The following is a 6,153-nucleotide window of genomic DNA, read 5'->3' as shown; positions in this document are numbered from 1 at the left end:
TTAAAATTAGTTTTTTGTTGTTTTATTAATTTAAATTTAGAATTAAATTCACATTTCACACAACTATGATAGAACTCTAGTTTTCCTGAACTCAGTGGTAGTAATATGTCAGTAAAGTAAAGTCAACCCTTGCTAGCCTTAGTATTAACAAGACATATTTTCAATCTGGGAAACCTTAAACTTTTAAAATAAATTATAAAACCTCAACATCTTACTGCGTGGGAATCTTATTTTTAGAAAAAAAAAACAGACCAAAATTATTTGTTAAATAATGAAGACGGCTCAATTATAAATTCGGAATTACTGAAAATAATTACATCAAGAACAACACTGTAACATATCCAAAATTCAAAAGATTAATTTTTCTAATACCGTATTATTTTTTTTTCCAATATCCTTTAAATAATCTGTTTTAACTTTGTTTAAAATTAATTTATTAAGTAAATATTTACTTTTTGTACTAGTGTAAACACAGCCTGAAGATGGAAACCAAGTTTCTGAAAGCACTAGTGAAAAAAACTAATTATTATATATTGGCCTTGTTGAACATTTAAATTTAGATATACTGTACATTTCATCAGTGGTAGTATTTTTTTCTTCAGTTTGTTACCGGGACATTACGGGACATTACAGGATATCCAGTGGATTTTGTACATGTCCCGGGATGTCATGGGACATTCTGGGATATCCTATGGCATTCGTACATATCCCGGGACTTTACAGGATATCCTGAGGTTAACTTACAAATCCCGGGACATTACGGTATATTGTAGGATATCCTGTGGATTTCGTACTCGTCCCGGGATTTTGCGGGATATCCTGAGGATAGCGCACATATCCCGAGACATTCTCAGGACATATGGGACTACTATGGGATGTCCCTGGGATAAAGTGTGCTGTCTGGGGTGTTGGTGTGTTAGTTATACTTAGTTGATAGTCTTTCGATGGAGGATAAGATATTTGAAACGAAGAGAAAGGGTGCGGCGTTGTTAGTAGACGGCTACAGTTTTGTTATACAAAGTGTGGTGTTAGTAAGTGGGTTTGCTAGAGAAAAAATCGGGGAGGATGTCGCGCAAAATGCTTCACAGATTATATATAACAACGAGTAACAGTAACTGAAACTATTTTAACGCTTACCATTCTTCAGTCACTGTAGTGGGTTGAGTTTAGATAGGGACCTCTAGCTTTTGTCGATATTCTTTCTTCGATATATATTTCTTCGACTAATGGCCTATTAATATGAGGTGTCACTCGATGTGGCCACCAAAATAACCCATTTTGGGTTTAAGAACAAAATTTGAATACAAAAAAAAGTTCACTTGCGTGAGATAGAGACGTGTACAGAGTTTTGTTTTCTTGACGTAACCCATTAAAAGGTTAACTGGTGATGTCCATACTTTTGCCCAGCCCTGTAAATGTGAATAAACAAAATTTATAATTGAGGTATATTACTAAATAAATATGCAAAAACACACACCGAGTCTCATTTCATTCTGATTAAACATGAGAAAATGGGAAGCAAATTCGTGTTGATTTCCTACCGGGCGTAACATCCGTGAAAATTTTCTGTGATCATAGAAACGACCGAGATTATTACTTGCGATCACGGAAACGCCTAAAAATGGAGAATCGTCGTAAGAAACTTTAACAAACATCCGTGATCGTATGTTACGATCGTGGCCAAATCCGTGATAATTTCTAGCGATTCACCGCAGAAATAACTGTGATGGTAAACTACGACAGCAATGATGATGACCGGTGATGATTTCACAATTGCGGCAACACTAGCATTCATCTCCAGCGATTATTTTAACACCCGTAACCATTTTTCGCGATCGACGAAAAATTAATTATCATCTTGCCCTTGCGGCTTAGTGTGTGATGATTTATCGATATTGCGGCAATGTCCGTGGTCATTTCTACAGTAGTTTCTCGCAATGGCGTTTTTCGATTGCGCAATACGTGTAAACTCTGGGTTTTCGGGTGGATTTTACGGCAAATATTTTACCATTTTTATTTCTCGATTTCTTACTAAATTCAATTACAACTCATGGACTTTTTCCTGATAGTTAAAATTCACGCGCTATTCCCGGTTTCTAGGTTGGCAGAATTAAGTGACCCTGAATTATCACTACAAGTAGCCTAGGCTAATTAAGATTTATTTTTTACCAACCGTATCTAAAATGTATACTTATCAATTATGAAGTTTTTATCTGGTATTATTAATGTAAACCTGCACATTATTCGAACTTAATTGACTAGACCATACCTTACTACTAACTCTCTGAAGGATGGCACAAAACTGTTGAGAAATACCGAATTTGAAAAATATTACATCAAGCTAATAGGAGAGCATTCCACTGAGATTCCACGAGAACGCCCCTCTGCAGACCATGGAGGTTGGTACAGTATAAACTTAATAAACTGGAAAGACTCGAACTTAATTCTGTGTATTCTAGTCATCACAAAGGATCTTATACTTCGACGCCAATTCCTAAGACAATTGGAACGCTGTGCGCGCAGTATTTCCAACTCATTGCTGAAAAGCATGTTTTCATAGTATTCCCAGCTCATTTCTAAATACATTACCTCCACCGCAGCCCAAAAAATCAAAATATTAATAGTATAGGATGAAATCAATAAAATCGCCAAATATGATCAATATATACACAATTGTGTTTTATTTATACTTCAGGACACGTATCCTGTTGTGCTATTATTTGCATTAGATTGTGTTTCTTCTTGTGCAATTTTGACGATGCCTACATATACCTTGGTATATTTATAAACTGAAAACTTCAAATCTAATGATAAAATATGTGTTTATCGATTTCTTTAATACCAGCAATTCACTATAACGGGTTAAGAGCATTCATATAATACATTTAGTAAGAAACATTTTACATTCCATTGCAATCTTAATCCATTAGAACATATTATTTAATTATTTCTGACTTTATCGGTAGTTAAATGACTTTTTCTATTGATACTTGATTTAAATAACTGCAAAGTTAGTATGGACTCTTTTAAGTAGTGGCATGAAAAGCATTTAACTAAGTTATGAGCTAAGTAAAGTGTTGTGTTTCAAAATCGTCACTGTGATGAGTGAGGGATATTCTCATTCCCGTTTCTCCCTGCACGTTGCCAAACCAACCTCCCCTTCCTGAGGAATCCGCCGTGGCAGTTTCAGTGTTTCTAGCATTCTCAAAAACACCCTTATAATCCTCACTAATTGGCGTGGCAGTTTCGGTATGGATTATGATCATAAAACGTCGTGGCAGTTTCGGTACAGCCTTTTATTCTGTGTATATTTTACTGTAGATTGTCTTTTAGGTGTATTTCAGATTAAAATGTGATTGAATTTTCGTGGAGGGAGATCTCCCAAACAGAGATAGTTATCCTCTATTAAGATAACTATGATTATTTAATGTGAGCTCCGTACTACTTATGGGTCACATTATTTATCGCATTGCTAAACGTTATTTGTGATTGTTGAGGTATGAACCCCGAACATTTGGATAGAAGTTGTACGTGATAACCACAAAACCAGAGGCACCTTCTGCATTTACGGTAGAAGTGCGTAAGGGTTTGATAAGGTGCGGGCTTCGGTTTTCGAGGCCCCGGGTTCAAATCCCGCCAATCGCCAATGGATCTTCTACAAGATAATGCCGCGATACTTTAGGTCTACCTGAAGTAATGTGTCAAACGGTTCAGTGCATGAGTCTAGACTTGTGTGCAGGTGGCCAGTAGGACATAAAAATAGTAGGCTATCTATTTAATAGGCAAGCATGTTTCTTGGAAACCTTTTTTCTCAGCTCCTGTGCATCGCAGGGAAATCTACACATACTGTTAGAAAGACATTTGCCTGTAGATGTGCAGAATCCCTTATAAATTAAAATAGGCTCAATAATAATAAAAAAAATAATTAAAAATTAAAAAAAAAATTATAGGTTGCCTTATGCGTTGCCATGCTGGTGACGAAATAATAACAAAATATAAATAGAAAATCTAAAAAAATAGAAGAAATTCCTATCACCTGTTTTATTTACACCGTGGGGTGAAAATATAGAATGTAATTTATAAGTTTGTTCAATACATATTTTGGTCGAGTTTTTGACCACAAGGCGACCTCTAGTTAATTTAAAGTAACACGTCAACTTGATCCCCAAGTCCTCTGCTGCCTTTTGTGGTTTCTTTAAACGAATTCCAATCCCTCGGTTTAACCGGTTCCCAGTAATAACATTGACTAATAATTCCAAAATGGAGTAATGTTTCTGCGTTAAAATGTTGATCAAAAGCTGTTTTTGGCATATTTGCAATTACTGTACTGAATCAAGTGTCAATGCTAATTTAAAGAAACACTCTTCAGTGATCAAACACTTAATCCGGATTCCAAATATATAAGGATTTGTGAATGAAATTTGAATTCGTACTTTAAATTCATGTCCACAATCATTCTTCCTATTATTAATAAAATTAAATAAACACAAATTTTACCTTTTACCAGTATTTTTATAGTTACCGTTTCTGTCGCCAAACATTGTAGCAAATGCCCTGTTGGTGTCAGAGTAAACTAAAATCTGCTTTATCGACGTCCAGTTTTATTATTACCTTTGTCTTATTTACAGTATAATCACAGACTACAGTATAGAGTAAATCAGTAAATTACATATTCTATAGTCTGTGATGTAATGTAATTGCAATAATTATTGTAGCATTTAATATACGGCAAGGCAGAATGTATAATTTTTGGCCACGGCAAAAAACTTACATTGAACAAAGGACGGTTCAAACCTAAAAAAGTCAAAATATTTTAATAGTTCAACACTGAGACAGCTGTCCTTAATCGTAAAGGGTTATTCAATATTGGTGCAAAACTAAACAGGGTGGTACGACTGTTTCATATTCAAACAGCTGATTTTTGAAACAATTTTTTGTCTAGGTATTTTTTGTTTAAGTTACTTTGGTGAGTACCACGAAACAAGTCTGTTGACAAAATGGCTAGGCCTACTACAAAACAAGAAAAGGCATTTTGTGTCTTAGAGTTTGATCGTGCAGATGTTAGTGTTCAAGGGAACCAGAACCATAGAATAAATAAACCCAGAACTTAGGAAGGAGGCTCCGCGTGGGTACTGCATAGCTCGTTGCTTGGGTGAGGCAATGCTGGGTACCGCATGGGAACTGCTTGTGAAACTGACATACCAACCGTTTTAGTTTTGGTAAATTTAGTTTTGCACCATTGTTTTTAATAACCCTGTAAAGTATTAATAGTCAAATTTAATCAAATTATCTTAGCTAAATAATCAGCTGATATAACTTAAAATTGAATTAAATTATGGCGTTTTTTTTCTTGACATCTGGAAAAATTGATTCTTCATTCATTTATCTATTTTTTTGAAAAAAAAAATGAAATAAAGGTATCAGCAATCTGATTTGTACTGTCTCACATTATAGGTACCTACATTCATACGGTCCCCATTTCAGAATTTAAGTATTAGCTCATCAACCTCCCTTATAACAAGTAGAAGGGGTGGTAGTAACTATGATATTTTATGTGGAAAATCACAAAAGTTCTCCGGAACCGTATTTTTTACAGCAATGGGAGCAGTACTATTTTGTTTGTAGTTAAAAGGACTATAAAATACAAAAATTTGAACCAAAATCGTAAAGCTGTTTTTGTAAAAATCTGATTACTGTATTCGGTTATTTTATAAGTTTATCAAAATCAGGAAATCACCATTTAAAATAAATACATAAAATCCTGGGGGTACCATGGATTGGTACCCACATACAGTTTTCACTTTGTAAACCACTTTTTTGGGTTCAGGGGCCCAAAACTCAACAATTTTGATGAAAACAATACTTTAGGGAAACAAGTCACAGTAAAACGGTCCCAGGTCTATGTCTTACCACCGTTAATAGCTTTTCTCCAGCCAGTCAGAGAATGTGCTATTGTGCTAGTGTTTTAAATTCTATTTTGTAACTTATTCTTTTTTTGTGAAAAATTTGATGGGTCTTAACCATTAGTTGCTCTAGCTCACAATAAGTCTTTATCAGTTTGACTTGTCAAAAAGCCCTATATTTGAAGGTAGTTTTAAGGCCAGTGCTGTCAAATTAGGTTGGGGGTTTTTACTATTGGTTTATTGTAGTTTC

The sequence above is a fragment of the Macrosteles quadrilineatus genome, unplaced genomic scaffold (assembly GCF_028750875.1).
Source record: "Macrosteles quadrilineatus isolate MER2022 unplaced genomic scaffold, UCM_ALF_1.0 Scaffold_8__2_contigs__length_117827958, whole genome shotgun sequence".
NCBI classification, from domain to species: Eukaryota; Metazoa; Arthropoda; class Insecta; order Hemiptera; family Cicadellidae; genus Macrosteles; species Macrosteles quadrilineatus.
This window is presented reverse-complemented; position numbering follows the sequence as displayed.